The sequence below is a fragment of the Lactuca serriola genome, chromosome 5 (assembly GCF_051521515.1).
Source record: "Lactuca serriola cultivar US96UC23 chromosome 5, Lser_US96UC23_V15, whole genome shotgun sequence".
In the NCBI taxonomy this organism is placed as follows: domain Eukaryota; kingdom Viridiplantae; phylum Streptophyta; class Magnoliopsida; order Asterales; family Asteraceae; genus Lactuca; species Lactuca serriola.
In genome coordinates, this window is record NC_136412.1 from 295,613,577 (window position 1) to 295,627,006 (window position 13,430).

Below are 13,430 nucleotides of genomic sequence, written 5' to 3' on the forward strand. Positions count from 1 at the left end.
GGATTTCTCAGAAAGTTAAAGAAGATTGTTTAGGAGAAAAAAAATACTAACCTGAACACTTGGGGAGATCCCACATAGCTATAGATGTTGGTGTACATTCGGTTTGACAAAGTTGATGATTGTCCTCATGGTTGACATTTATTGCAAGCATCCATGCACCGATAGTAACATCCTCATTGCTGAACATCCGGAAACTGATAGATAGAATATTTTAATAAAACAGTAACACAAAGATATCTTATACTACAAATATTAATATGGTAAGTGAAAATGTGAATAAATTGCCTGTTGTTTCTAAGAGCAACCAAGCTTGCAACATCTGTAGAGAGAGCATAAATTGGACCATAAGCTTGCAACATATGAAGAAATATTCTGACCCAAGCATATACCCTAGAGGCTCATACCTACAAATATCAATAATTCAGTATCTTTGTCACAACACATATTGCATCGTCTAACATAAAACAAATATAATAAACAAATACTCTTTTAATTAAATTAAACACAATTCAAATGAAATACTTACAACAAATATAAAAGATTGCTCCCATGGTCTTTTCACATTATGCAGTGGCGAATACCTGATGAAAATGTTTTTTTTCTTAAAAAAAGTTATTATTAGTAAATAACTAATTAATATTTTGAATAAAAATTGAGAATTTAATCAGCATAAGATAATGTTAGTTTCACTTGATCAACCATTGGAACTCTTCTTCTTTGTCTGAACAACCATAGTCAGAAGTCCACGCATGACCTACCAAAAAAAGAAAAGAAAAACCATGACACAAGGGTACAATTGTAATTTTAACTAAATTAGTTAAAAAAAGATTACTCACCGATTGTGAACTTGTGAAACCTGAGCATGTCCATTACGCCAACATGAGCAAGTGCACACCCGAATAAATCAGGCCTCTGTCATAACAAAAAAAATCAACTTTTAGGAATAACTTATTAAAGATTTTAATATTTTTGAATTAGCATAATACCTGATTAATGCAAGCTCCAACAAGTAGGCCACCATTGCTTCCACCTTCAATTGCCAATATTTTAGGGTTTGTATAGCCTGAAGAAACTGTTGAAAATAATAATTATTATTGCTTCCACCTTCAATTGGGTCTGATACAGGATCAGTTGGAGCCTCATCAGCAGATTCTCGAAGAATAACATTAAATGAGATGGCCAAACTACTCCTATATATCTTTTAATAGAAAGAAATAATAACTATAATACCCATCTTGTTTGACTTTAGCCACTTAACATCTGCAAAACCTGATTCTCGATAAGGATTACTGAAACATACCATATATACACTGATAAAGAATAATAACCCACACAAAAGAAATAAAGTTACGATGCAGTTTTAGAGAGGAAAGATCATACCTCTACTTTCATTCAACGACTATAATCTCATGACCAGACTCATTTTAGGAGACCAAAGCTTTACACTTTTGGCATCTTTGATCAAAAGAGATGTCACATCGTCTTCTGAAAAAGATTTTAAAAAAATAAATACTTGCAAAAATCTTTTAACATGGAAAACTAACCAATAGACGACACCTTTTTTTGCTCTAAATGATTTCAATCAGTTTATGACCATTTCAAATGAGTTGTGAGCAAAACAGAAAAAGATTTAAAGTTGGAGGTAAAAGTCAGACTGACTATATGAAGGGAAATAAAGTTATTTTACTTGGGACTACAACAGAGACTAAAATTGTTATGAAAATCAAAAGTACAAACTGATTCCTTTAAGAACTTATTGGATGGAATAATCTTTTCGATTGATCTGTCAATTTCATATGTAATTCGATCATATTAAGTAAGGACCAAACATTGATCTCATCTAAAGTAGCAGCAGAAGGGGACGAGTACACGAGTAGCTTCTACTTTTTAAACTCATGCATGTGATCTGAAAGGCCAAAAACAAGCTTTAGTTGGTTTACTATTTTTTATCTCATAAAGTAACTAGTTAGATACAGAGAAAAAGGATTATTTGTTTGTTTAATAAGAGTTTTATGTGGAATCGTGATTTCGTAATCAAACGATAAATTTGACCAAAAAAAAGAACATTATACCTTCTGATACTGGCCAGTAGTAATAGTTGTCACATGACAGCAATAGAGACGTTGAGTTTATCTCACACCACATTCTTGTAAACAGCAACCACACTAGATTTAAGTTTTGGCTTTGTCTTCTTCATGAGCTCGGTTACAAGGGCAACATGTCCCAATCAATCATCTACCTCTTCATCCTCTGAAGAAGATGATGTCTCGCAAAAACATTGGAATATAACACATACACAACCCCCTTCCTCTCAAAAGGAAGATGTGGGTGTCGAAAAAAGTCATGGGCAGCCCCTAGGGACACACTCACATATCCCAGGCCAAGAGTCTGATGCTCCAATGAGGGAAACACGAGATGACTAGGAGAGGCAAAGTCAAAGAGAGGAGAAAGAGGGAAATGCTCAGATAGACTTGAATGTGGAAATGTTAAAAGAGAAGAGACTGAGAGATGAGAAGACAAAAGAAGAATTGATGAAACTGAAAGCTATGGAACAGGAAGAAGGGAGAAGGGTTAGAAAAGAGCTTATTCAGAGGGTTGTGAAAGAGAGTAAGAGGAAAAAGAATGAGCTAAAGGCTGAGAAGAAGAGAGAGCAAGAGGAAAGAGAGAAAAACAAAGCTCTGACAAACAATGATGAAATTATACAAGGGCTGGAGAAGAACGCTTCTGAGAACAAACAAATTGCCACCAAGCAATTGCAACTGGTTCTTAGTGAATTAAGAGAGGGTAAGGAAAAGAAAGAAAAGGAGCGAAAGGAATTAGTGGGAATGTTGCATGAGGAGCAATAAAAGAGGGAAGAGGAAGAGAGGGTCCAGACCATGGATAAACTCATTGAGCTTGCCATCCATTGTGAGAAGTCTTTGGACCAATTCACAAAGACTGGTATGGAATTTGCTCAAGACATGGAAAAGGACTTTGTGTTTGCTGCTGATGATGGACTCATCCAAGACTCTGATTCACATTCCATTATGGAGACACTCAAACCCTCCAATCTACTATTTTCTTGGGAACTTTAGAAAAAGAAAGTTAGGAAGTTACCAAAGGAGAGACCAACACTCTTCCAACCACCACTGCCAGACGCACTAAATGGAAGAAGAAGTCCAAATATGTCTCCATGGTGGAATTTAATTCCCTCAACCAGAAGTTGTCTGAGGTTCTTGAGCTTGTAAACAAGATCCCTCCATCTAAAGAGAAATTTGTGAGCAAGGAAAAGTTTGTGGAAATGCAAAAGCTTATGACATCCTTAGCCCAAAGGGTTACTAATCTCGAGACAAGTGAAAATATGCTTCGGGAATCAATTGTCAAATCTACTGCAGATGCTCTGAAGAAAATGGAGCAGAAGAGGACCGATGACACATTTAAATATTTGGATCGGATGGATGAGATGCTGAAAATGGTGAAGGAAATTCAACAGTCCTACGATGACCTCACCAACACCGTGGGCCGCCAACATGGAGATGAGATTGTCCGTTTAAGTGAGTAGCTTTGTGACTATCGCAACAAAAATATAATTCTTCAGGCTATTTTGGTTAAAGTAATACAGTCTGCACAACAACTGCTAAGACCCCGTAATTTAAGATTCGATGAAATCCTATTCGCCATCCAGAAAATTCAAAATTTTGTGGATGTACTTCCAAAGACTCTATCCAATGAGGAGCTAAGCAAACAGGTTCCTCAATCGTTCCAAAAAGTGTTTGACCTAATAGAGAACTTAAAAGGTTCAAAATCCATGGATGAAGCTGGGTATTCCTCCACAAAAAGGGGAGAGGATGAAAATGTGGTGATAACAGAAACTTCTCCTTCTCCCATGATAGATGAGGTATCCAGACCTTGTCCACCTCCAAAGACTACAATTCCTCCATCATCACCAAACATTGATCTCATCTGAAGTAGCAGCAGCATGGGATGAGTACACGATTAGCTTCTACTTTCTAAACACAGGCATGCGATCTTGTCACACCCCAAAACCAGAACGGCGGAAACGTTCTGGGATGGATGACGTCATGTCAAGTATCACAACATATGTAGTATAGTAATCAAAGTACAACAACCATTGTATTACTAGTAATAGTTTTAGTTAGTTTACATTACATAGAAACATCAAAGTAATACAAGTGGTAATATAGGTGCAGCTTGGTACTAAACTGTCTTCACCAAAAGCTCCTGGAATGTACCTGTCTATTGCTGACCTGAGAATACAAGTTATTTTGAAAGCGAGTATCAACATTTTTATAAATGTTGGTGAATTCATAAGTATTTAGTGTCATTTTATTCAAATAACTTTATAAAAAGTAGTAGTATAGAATCAACGGTGTATTAGAGTCCCTTTCCAGAAAATCCTATATTTTCTAAATAAAAGTAGTCTTCTACCAAGACTCGACAGTGTTATGTTTTAAAGAGAATTTCCCTAAAATATTATCATTACCAAAATACGGTATTTGACTTTAAAGAAAGTAGAAGGATATCACAAGTAACAATATTAGGGAAAAAATAGCATAGGCCTCAGCAGGAATTACTACTAACTAAGGCAAAATAAATCATAGACTCCAGGAGAGTATCGAATGAACAACACTCCTGGCTCAGTCTAACGAAAGGAGACACAGACCCCTGACAGTATCAAATGAATGATACGTCTAGCAAGATCTAAAAGCAGTTAATACAGAACCCAGACAGTATCAATTGGATGATATGTCAAGTAAGGTCTAAAAACAGTGAATACAGACCCCAGACAGTATCAATTGAATGATACATCAAGCAAGGTCTAAAAACAGTGAATACAGTGTTAATTCCCGTTACCTTAAGGCCATGAATTATAAGGCAACCCCGAGATACTCGTAACCATACTGATAGACACTAGAGAACTCGACGCCCTACAAGCGTCAGAAAGAATGTGACATTTGTCACCCCTTGGCTTGGTAGGCCGTGAACTGTAGCTAGCAGTCAGGGTGTGGGGGTGTCAATCCCGTATAGATCTATACACACAATGCCCGCTCTCCCTACAGGAGACTCTGGTTACCAACTTGACAACGGAGAAGGCCGTGTCCTATAGATGCATCTCGTATAGTGAGTTCTGAGGTAAATACTGGGCTAATGATAGAGACTCACAAATAACTGACCGATGTAAACCTATATGTCTATACATGTATACATAATATATAATTAATGATCAAACGACCTTCGGACGGATATCCGATCCCACCAGACCACATCCCAACGAGGAAAAGGAAATAGGGCGAACTAGCCTTCCTAAGTTCTTTAAACATTATTTATATAACTATACCTGTACAGACATACATTTAACTAAGTAGAAGCATTTAACGAAGTTGAAGTGTTTATCGAAGTAGAAGTGTTTCATGAAGTAGAAGCGTTAACAAGTAGAAGCGTTAATAAGTAGGAGTGTTTCACGAAGTAGAAGCATTAACAAAGTATAAGCGTTAATAAGTAGAAGCGTTTCACGAAGTAGAAGCGTTAACAAGTAGAAGCGTTAATAAGTAGGAGCGTTGCATGAAGTAGAAGCGTTAACAAAGTATAATAGTTTCACGAAGTAGAAGCGTATCACGAAGTAAAAGCGTAGCACGAAGTAAAAGCATTAACAAAGTAGTAGCATTTAACTAAGTAGGAGCATTAACTAAGTAGAAGTATAACGAAACAGTAATATCTAACAAAGTAGGAGTATAAAAACATGGAAGAAAACTTTGATGAAAACTTTGGAAAACCTTTATACTTAAGAAAATCACGACTTGGTAATCTTTTGTAAAATGAGTTTGAAAACCTTTAGAAATCCTTTGAAAACCTTTCATAAACAAGTTTTAATGAAACTTTGATAAAACATTATAGGTAAAGAAACCCTTTGTTTAAAATATTGTTGTAGCTGAATCTGAAGTAAAACATACAGCGCGAGAGACAATTTGAGAAAAGTATTGGACAAGTAAAGACGTTTTGGAAAACCATTTACAGTATCATACTCGGTAAAACAGTTGACAGTGTAATAAATCCTTGTGTATACGGGTTATCAATCACATGTGATTGATATGATAACTGGCATGTTTAACTTGTATTCCCCCCATAAAAGCATGTAAAAACATTTAAAAGATTAATTCAGGGGTATGAACTCACATGTAGTAAGTGGATCGAACGAAGGTGCCGGTTGGGTGCTCGGTGTCAAGTAAAGACTTGAACACACTTAGTGACCTATTAACATATGATGACATATGTTTACATACAATTAGTAAATATAATACTAATTAAACATGTATATGCATCCTAAAGTGCGGAAAACACTTTGATTAAGTGCTAGGGTGTCCCGGGTAACATCTATGGGTATGTATGGCCTAGATAGGGAGTTTACTCTTCAAGAGTAAACTCTTTATAGAGTTCACGGCCCTAAGACCAACTCCCCATGAGTTTACAGCCGTAAACATGAGTTTACGGGGGTGTTCTAGGATGCTAAATGGTCTTATCTCACTCATAGAATTAGGCTAGGTCCAAATATAAGGCATAGGAATGGGTTTAAGGCAACAAATGGACCATTTGAGGAGTTTACGGCCCTAAACAAGGAGTTTACGACTGTAAGCTCCTAGATGCATATTCCTTTGGTGTATTAGGGTCTTAAATGGTAGGAAATAAAGCTCTATGCATTTTTCCAAGTCAAATGAAGAAGTTAGAGCATCATTTGGGCACTCTTTGGGAGTTTACGGCCCATGGACCAATCCTAGGGGGTTTACTGCCGTAAACTCCTATTTCCTTGGTTTAATTTATGTTTAATGCCTTTACTTCAATGGGGGTTGCTTCTAGACATTTTCCACGACTATAGGAGGTGTTTGCGGGTATTTCTAACACCTTAAAAGGTGTTCACGGCCTATGAAGAGGGGTTTACGGTCCAAGAGTGTTCTTGGGCTGTAAACTCATGTTTACTCTCCAAAATGCAAGGTTTTAGTGTTCTAAGCTCGAAGGTGTAAGTCCACAAGTCATATCTAAGCCCTAGGGGTAGTTTAGAGGGGTTTTGGGGCTTAAAAACCCCACTTAAGGGTGTTTACGGTCCAAGAGTGTTCTTGGGCTATAAACGCATAATCTAGCCCCTATTTGATGTCTTAAACACGAATTTTTATGTTAACTAAGCTATACCACAAGTTAGGATAGATTACTTACTAGTTTGGGGCTCGAAACAGGTGTTTTTGGCTTGAAAACAAGTTGTAGAGAGAAAGTGTAGAGAGAGGGTGGAAAGGCTTCTATGAAGTCTACTCACCCTTATATAGGGGTTTGAGTTGGGGCTCAGTGGAAATCTACCCGATACTGCCGTTAAACGGGGCTTTTGGTTGCACGTGATTAAACGGTCGTATTTTGACTTGGTTGAAACTAAAATTTTTTAAGGGAATATTGTGGTGTTTCTAATTTATTTCAACCCTTACCAAGTCATTATAAAAGTCCCAAATTAATTAACCTCATCCAAAAGGTTAACGGACAAATAAATGAAGCGACGCTTATTAACGGAAGGAGGGGTTAAAAATGACATAATAAATTTTGGGTTGTCACATCATCCCCCCGTTAGAGGGAATTTCGTCCTGAAATTCAGGTTTAGGCAAAGAAGTACTCATGAACAATCGGGTAGAGGTATGAGGGCACTTCCTATTTGGTTGGTCCTCGCACTCCCAAGTGAACTCTGGCCTGCGCTTGTCATTCCAACAAACCTATAGGGTCGTCTACGAAGTTAGGGTTCCCAATGGTTTCTATTAAGATGAGTGGGATACAAGGAGTGATGTCGGGCAAACACTTATCAAATCGAAGAAGTGGATCGATTTAGGGTGCAACTTATGGAGTTTCCGAAAGTAGTAGTGGTCTGACGAGGGTTGGACCAATTTCCGTAAAGAATCTCGGATGGTACTAAGCTCTCGGAAGGGTAGAGCTTTTCAGTACTTAGAACATAGTGTACTTCTATGGAGAGATCATCACTGGCGTGATCGCCATTTCGAAGTTCCAAATGTTCTCTCTTATACTGGAAGTGTAGTCCTTCAGGTTGGTTCATAGAAAGCTCGGGTTGTCCTTGGATTCGTGTTTCTACTGTTGATTGGCTCTCCGAGGTTTTCTGGATCATCAGATGGATTGCATGCCTACGGGTATCTGTTTGTTGTAGAGTGGCTATCCCAATCTTGTTCAAAATGAATCTGCACTTCTGATTCTTGAGATATTTCTAACGGAAACCCTCAGGGTCGGGGAGATAGGGTTTCACCAGATGAGTGTCGGACTATTCCGGGGAGGTGGTTCTACTATCTCTGCACGAGATAGTATTCTTGGAACACCTATCAGTCCAGTGAATCTCTAAGACATGCCCTATTCTCTAAGGTGTTGGTTTATTCTAGTAGCAGAAAGTGCGTGTTCTTATATAACCCATCGACTAACACCTAGACTTGTGTCAAGTCTATAATCTCTTCGGGATCTGGGTTATAAGGCTTAACACCACCTACTTTTTCACTTTATTCATGTATTCTTGGCTGCGGAGGTTATCATGTGGTTCTTGGTATTCTAGCGTTCGCTTCGGAGAATGCAGTCTATCCTCTATAGGGCGACGGTGACTTCTTCCAAGCGAGAGGGCGGAGGGTCCTAGGCACTACTCGTCGGTAACGGGGTGGACGAAGTGCCTGAGTAGTACGAACATCTTCTGCAACTACTCTTCCGGAGGTTTTGAGTTTTCTCGATCTAGGTCAAATCTAGTGAGTATAGGGTTCCATCACTCGGAACTTTAATCTCCTCATCCACTCTTCTCGGAGTTTAACTTATTGTAGCTTCTAGGGTTCCGAGATATTCGCTGAGATGCTTAATTCATGGGATTAAGCATGAGTGGATGGTCGTAGTCAATGTCCTTGACTCTTATGACTCAGATTTCCTTACCAACCGAGGGTGTTAGCTACCATGTTGGCTTAACCGGGATGACAACAAATTTCAGATTTGTGGTCATTATAGTAGCTCAACCCGTAGGGGTTAGGATGAAGGGTTTTACTATGAGGTTCGTGGTAGAGCTCATACTTGGCTTAACCACTAATACTTGGTGTATGCAAGCCGTATATAATTGAGGTCGGCAGGATGTTCAGTTGTGCGACTCCACCCCAGATCCATAACCCAACGAGGAACACGGATTAGGGAGGAAGCACACATCTTAAATCTTTTTTATCTCAATTATATACCATCCTTATGCATATGCCCATTTATAGTGGTCAGTCCCATGAGTTCTGTCCTCTCGATTCACGAACCGGATTGCGAGGTGCGAAGGGTCTTTCTGGGGGATCTACGGAGGATGCTTCGGGTGGTTATCATCTTTTGGAATACTTGCAGTGTCTTCACTTCGGTTTCTTTCTGTCTAAGAAGGGTTGGTTTACAGCGCGCTGTACCATTCTCCTGGGTACTTCAGAAGGTTTGAAATAAGAGGGACGACCGACGGATCACATTAGGTTTTATTATTCTTATTTTGTTTGGGTTTGGAAGAAACTTTATTTGCCGAATGGCTATGGAGAAAGTTCTTTTTACACAGCACTAAGGATTTACACATGGTTGCACGAAGTCAAACCATGATTGACAGGGGCGTCGAAGTTGGCATACTTCGACATGATATAGAATGAGGGTCAATAGAGTCATGTGCCGAACAGGCACACAAGTTCTAGGCGTCTCGGGTTTCGTCCCGTGTGTCACTGTTGCGGATACTTGGACCGATAGAGTCGACGCGGAACTATAGAGGGTCCTGAGTGTTTCTGAGTAGAGTACCTTTTCATGAATGGATTCTCACAAGGCATTTCTATAATCGCCTAACATATACTAGTCATGTATAATTAAGGTGGGGAGGACTGTTGACTGAACGACTCCGCCCTAAATCCACAACCAAACGAGGAACAGGAAATGAGGCGGCATTCACTCACTCTAGGTCTATCCATCTCAATTATACATGGCCGTAACGTATATATCTAGCCATTATAGTTTTACCTGATGAAATTTTAAATTTTATAACAGTGCTGCGACTTTCGCCTTACTGGGGAAGTATTTACATTTTGAATTAGTCTTTTAATGTTTTCGGTTAGTTATCTGAGATTGAGAGACGTACCAAAATCTACCGGGTTCCATGATGCTTCTCCCTAAGCAGTAGAGTCAGAATCTTCCTGTGTCTTTGTTGTTTCCTTCGGTTGGACAGTCCCTTTTGAAGTGTCCCACTTCGCCACATAGGTGGCAAACTGTATTGGTCGCCACATTGGTGGTCGATGTAATAAACTCAACCGGGGCTCTGCAGGTACGAGAGGTCTGACCCTTTGTTAGGTCCAGTTAGTGTTGCGTCTCTCGGCTCGTTAGCTAGTCCATTTTAGTCTCCGGTATGGGCCTGTCCATCCGTGAGTTCTTTGTAGGGTTATTATATATAGATGCTTGCATGCATTCTTTAAGGTAGGATTTGATAGAGATTTTTATAAGCGTTTTACGTTCTTATTTTTTGTAACCCTAGAATCCTCCACAGCGGAAGTTCTTCATCGAGCTCTGCTGAGGATTGAGTTAATAAAATCATTCGACTCATTCAGATCCATTCTTGTGTTTTTGTCTTGTTGTTATTACTTTCTTGATTTGCATGTTATAAGATCTAATCGATCAAGAGTTTTATAAACTCATCAATTGCTATTAGAGCAGGAGGCTGTGTAATTCATACACATATCTTCTATGAAAGACGTGATTAGGGTTATTCTGCATTAACTGATATTTATTGAGCCGTCACTCCACAATTGACGTATCTCATTATTTATTCGTTTGCCCTAATATTGCATATTACAAGTCTGATCTTTCAAACAGGTTAAAGGATCAAGCATGGACGATTCTCAATCTAATCCTATCAACATCTCAAACAGTATTGGATCAACAACAAAGATTCCTATTCTTTACACCCATGACTACGAAGTTTGGGCGCATCATTTTGAAGACTATGTCATCGGATCTGAAGATAATGGGTATCTTATATGGGAAGCTATTGTGTCTGGACCATTTGCACACTCAGGAACATCCAGAATCATTAAAACTCAGAAAGAGTATAATGATCTGTTAAAAGATGTAAAAGACTTTGCTCAAGACGAAAAGGAGAAGTTTCAGTGCAACATCAAAGCATTAAGACTGATCTGATTTTCTCTTCAATCTGACACATTTAGGTTGGTGAGTTCCTGTAGTACCGCCAAAGAAATCTGGGATCGGCTGCGAGAGCTGTATTCCACAGATGAAGATCTGGAGCACTCTATTCAGACCTTGCTTTTGTCTGAGTTTGGTGAGTTCAAGTAAAACTCCGATGAGTTTGTTACACAGACGCATGATCGCTTCAATCATCTTCTCAGCAAGATGATCAAACATGATATCGAAAGGAAGCTGATTGAACAGAAGGTCACCTTTCTGAATGGCTTAAGATCCGAATGGAGAGCTGTTGTGTCTACAGTTAAAGCTCACGAGCAGTTCAAGTCATATTCGATGGCGAAACTAGTGGGAATTCTGAAATCCCAAGAAAAGATTGTGATGCAAGAGAAGAGTATGGTCTCAAATTTGGGGTCCTTGGCCCTCCTGTCTAAAAGCAAGAATGTAATAGAAGATGAAGATCTGAACCTGGAGGACTACGATCTAACTTCAGAAGATTATGCTATGATGGTGTCCAATCCAAAAAGGTTCATCAAGAAGAGGTTTCCTACCAATAAGAACCGAAATTGGCAGGGAAGCTACAGTTCAGAAAAAGTAAGGGAGGAGCCGAAGACTGAGGAACCAAAGAAAGAGGCGAAGGTTGAAGGAGATTCTGGTGTCAACTGCTACTACTGTGGAGGAAAGAATCATTATGCCAAAGATTGTGTTCTGAAGAAAATAGCAGAGAAAGATGAGGAGAAAGATGAAGAGAAAGATGAAGAGGCTATCCTGATGAAAAAGCTGGAAGAGATTAAGAGGAAGAAAGCTGCTACTAATCCTTCTATGAATGCTCTCATTGTACAGGGTTTGGTAGAGGATGATGAGTTTGGTGGCGTGCAGGTGTGGTCAACCAACTCAGAAGATGATGAGGTGAGAAAGCCTTCGCATGGAAAGGCGTATATCGCAAGAGGTGGTGAAAGCAACGGAAAGTGTTTGATGGTGACTGACATATCTCACATGAGGGGATACAACACAGACGGTGGAAATGAGGACACCAAGGAGCGAGAGGACTTATGCTTCACAACAAAACCTCTGAGTGTCCAGATCAATGAACTTGATGAATTGATCAAGAAGGTACAATCTCTTTTTATCTCGTTCGAAGTCCCACAGAAATCATATGAAAAGGAATTAAATAACTTAAATTCAAGAATCTCAAATCTGGATAGTTGTTTAACTCAAACACGGGTCACCAATTCTAACCTAACTGACCAAATAAGCAAGGTGTCATCCAAGAGTGAGGAGCGAAGGATGTGGATTGAGCAGAAGGTGTCGGAGCTGATTAAGTCTAAGGATGAAAACATTTATTTACAAAGAGACAATTTGAAACTTTTAAAACAAAGAAATGTTTTTTGTTTGATTGCTAAAAGACTTTATACTAACATTACTCAACTGCATCTGAATTGTGAAATAGGGCAGAAAATACATCGCATGATTTTACCCTTCCTTGAGTTTAAGGAGGATGAAATCGATGCTGAAGCATACAACTGTGAAAGTGTTGTATCGTCTGATGATGTGAATCCCACTTACATGTACAGTCTGGACAAAATAGAATCTTTTATAAAGTCCAAAGACCATAAGGACATGCTGAAAAATCTTTTGGATGAAAACGATAAGCTGAAACTAAGGACCAAAACCATACAAAAATTCGACTCATTGAGTGCTAATTTAAGTTCAGAAAATAAAATTGATGTTGAAAACGCATCTGAACTTAATGAGGACGATGATATGAGTGAAATTTCTGTAGAGGATGTAGTCGACTGTTCTGAGTTTGTCAAGAGCGAACCCGAAAACCACAAAAATCTGATTTCTGAAAATTCTGTGGAGTTCGCTTGTTTGTCCCAAAATAAGTCCCCGATTCTTGAAGAAAAGGCTGTTGTGTACCAAAAGGTGAGAACAACACCAAATCAGGTGTATAAGGTCACAGGAGTAACCGAGCATCAAACAGCCGAACTCACTGCCATTGTGAATGAAGATAACGCAGATGGCTGTGATGAGTTCTTCTGGTCTGCTCCTATAGATAATGCCGACGAAACAGTTGGTTTGTCAGAGCGAACGTCCTGGAAAACAAAAGGAAGATATGTACCAGAGCCGCTGAACAAGCCTGACAACTTTGACGTGCCAAGCACTAGTGGCACAAAAGAAATACCTGTAGAAGAAGTCACTTCCACAAGCGAAACATCATATGTGAAAAGTGA

General features: G+C 39.0%; 1 long non-coding RNA gene across 1 annotated transcript; it reads right to left on the bottom strand.

The window, feature by feature from the left end:
- Positions 1-570: 570 nt before the first annotated feature.
- On the bottom strand, positions 571-891 carry LOC145051719 (uncharacterized). Its single transcript, XR_013683786.1, has 3 exons — positions 837-891; positions 691-754; positions 571-581 (listed from the first exon to the last, which is right to left on the bottom strand). It is a non-coding gene; the product is annotated as an uncharacterized LOC145051719 (long non-coding RNA).
- Between the last annotated feature and the right edge of the window lie 12,539 nt (positions 892-13,430).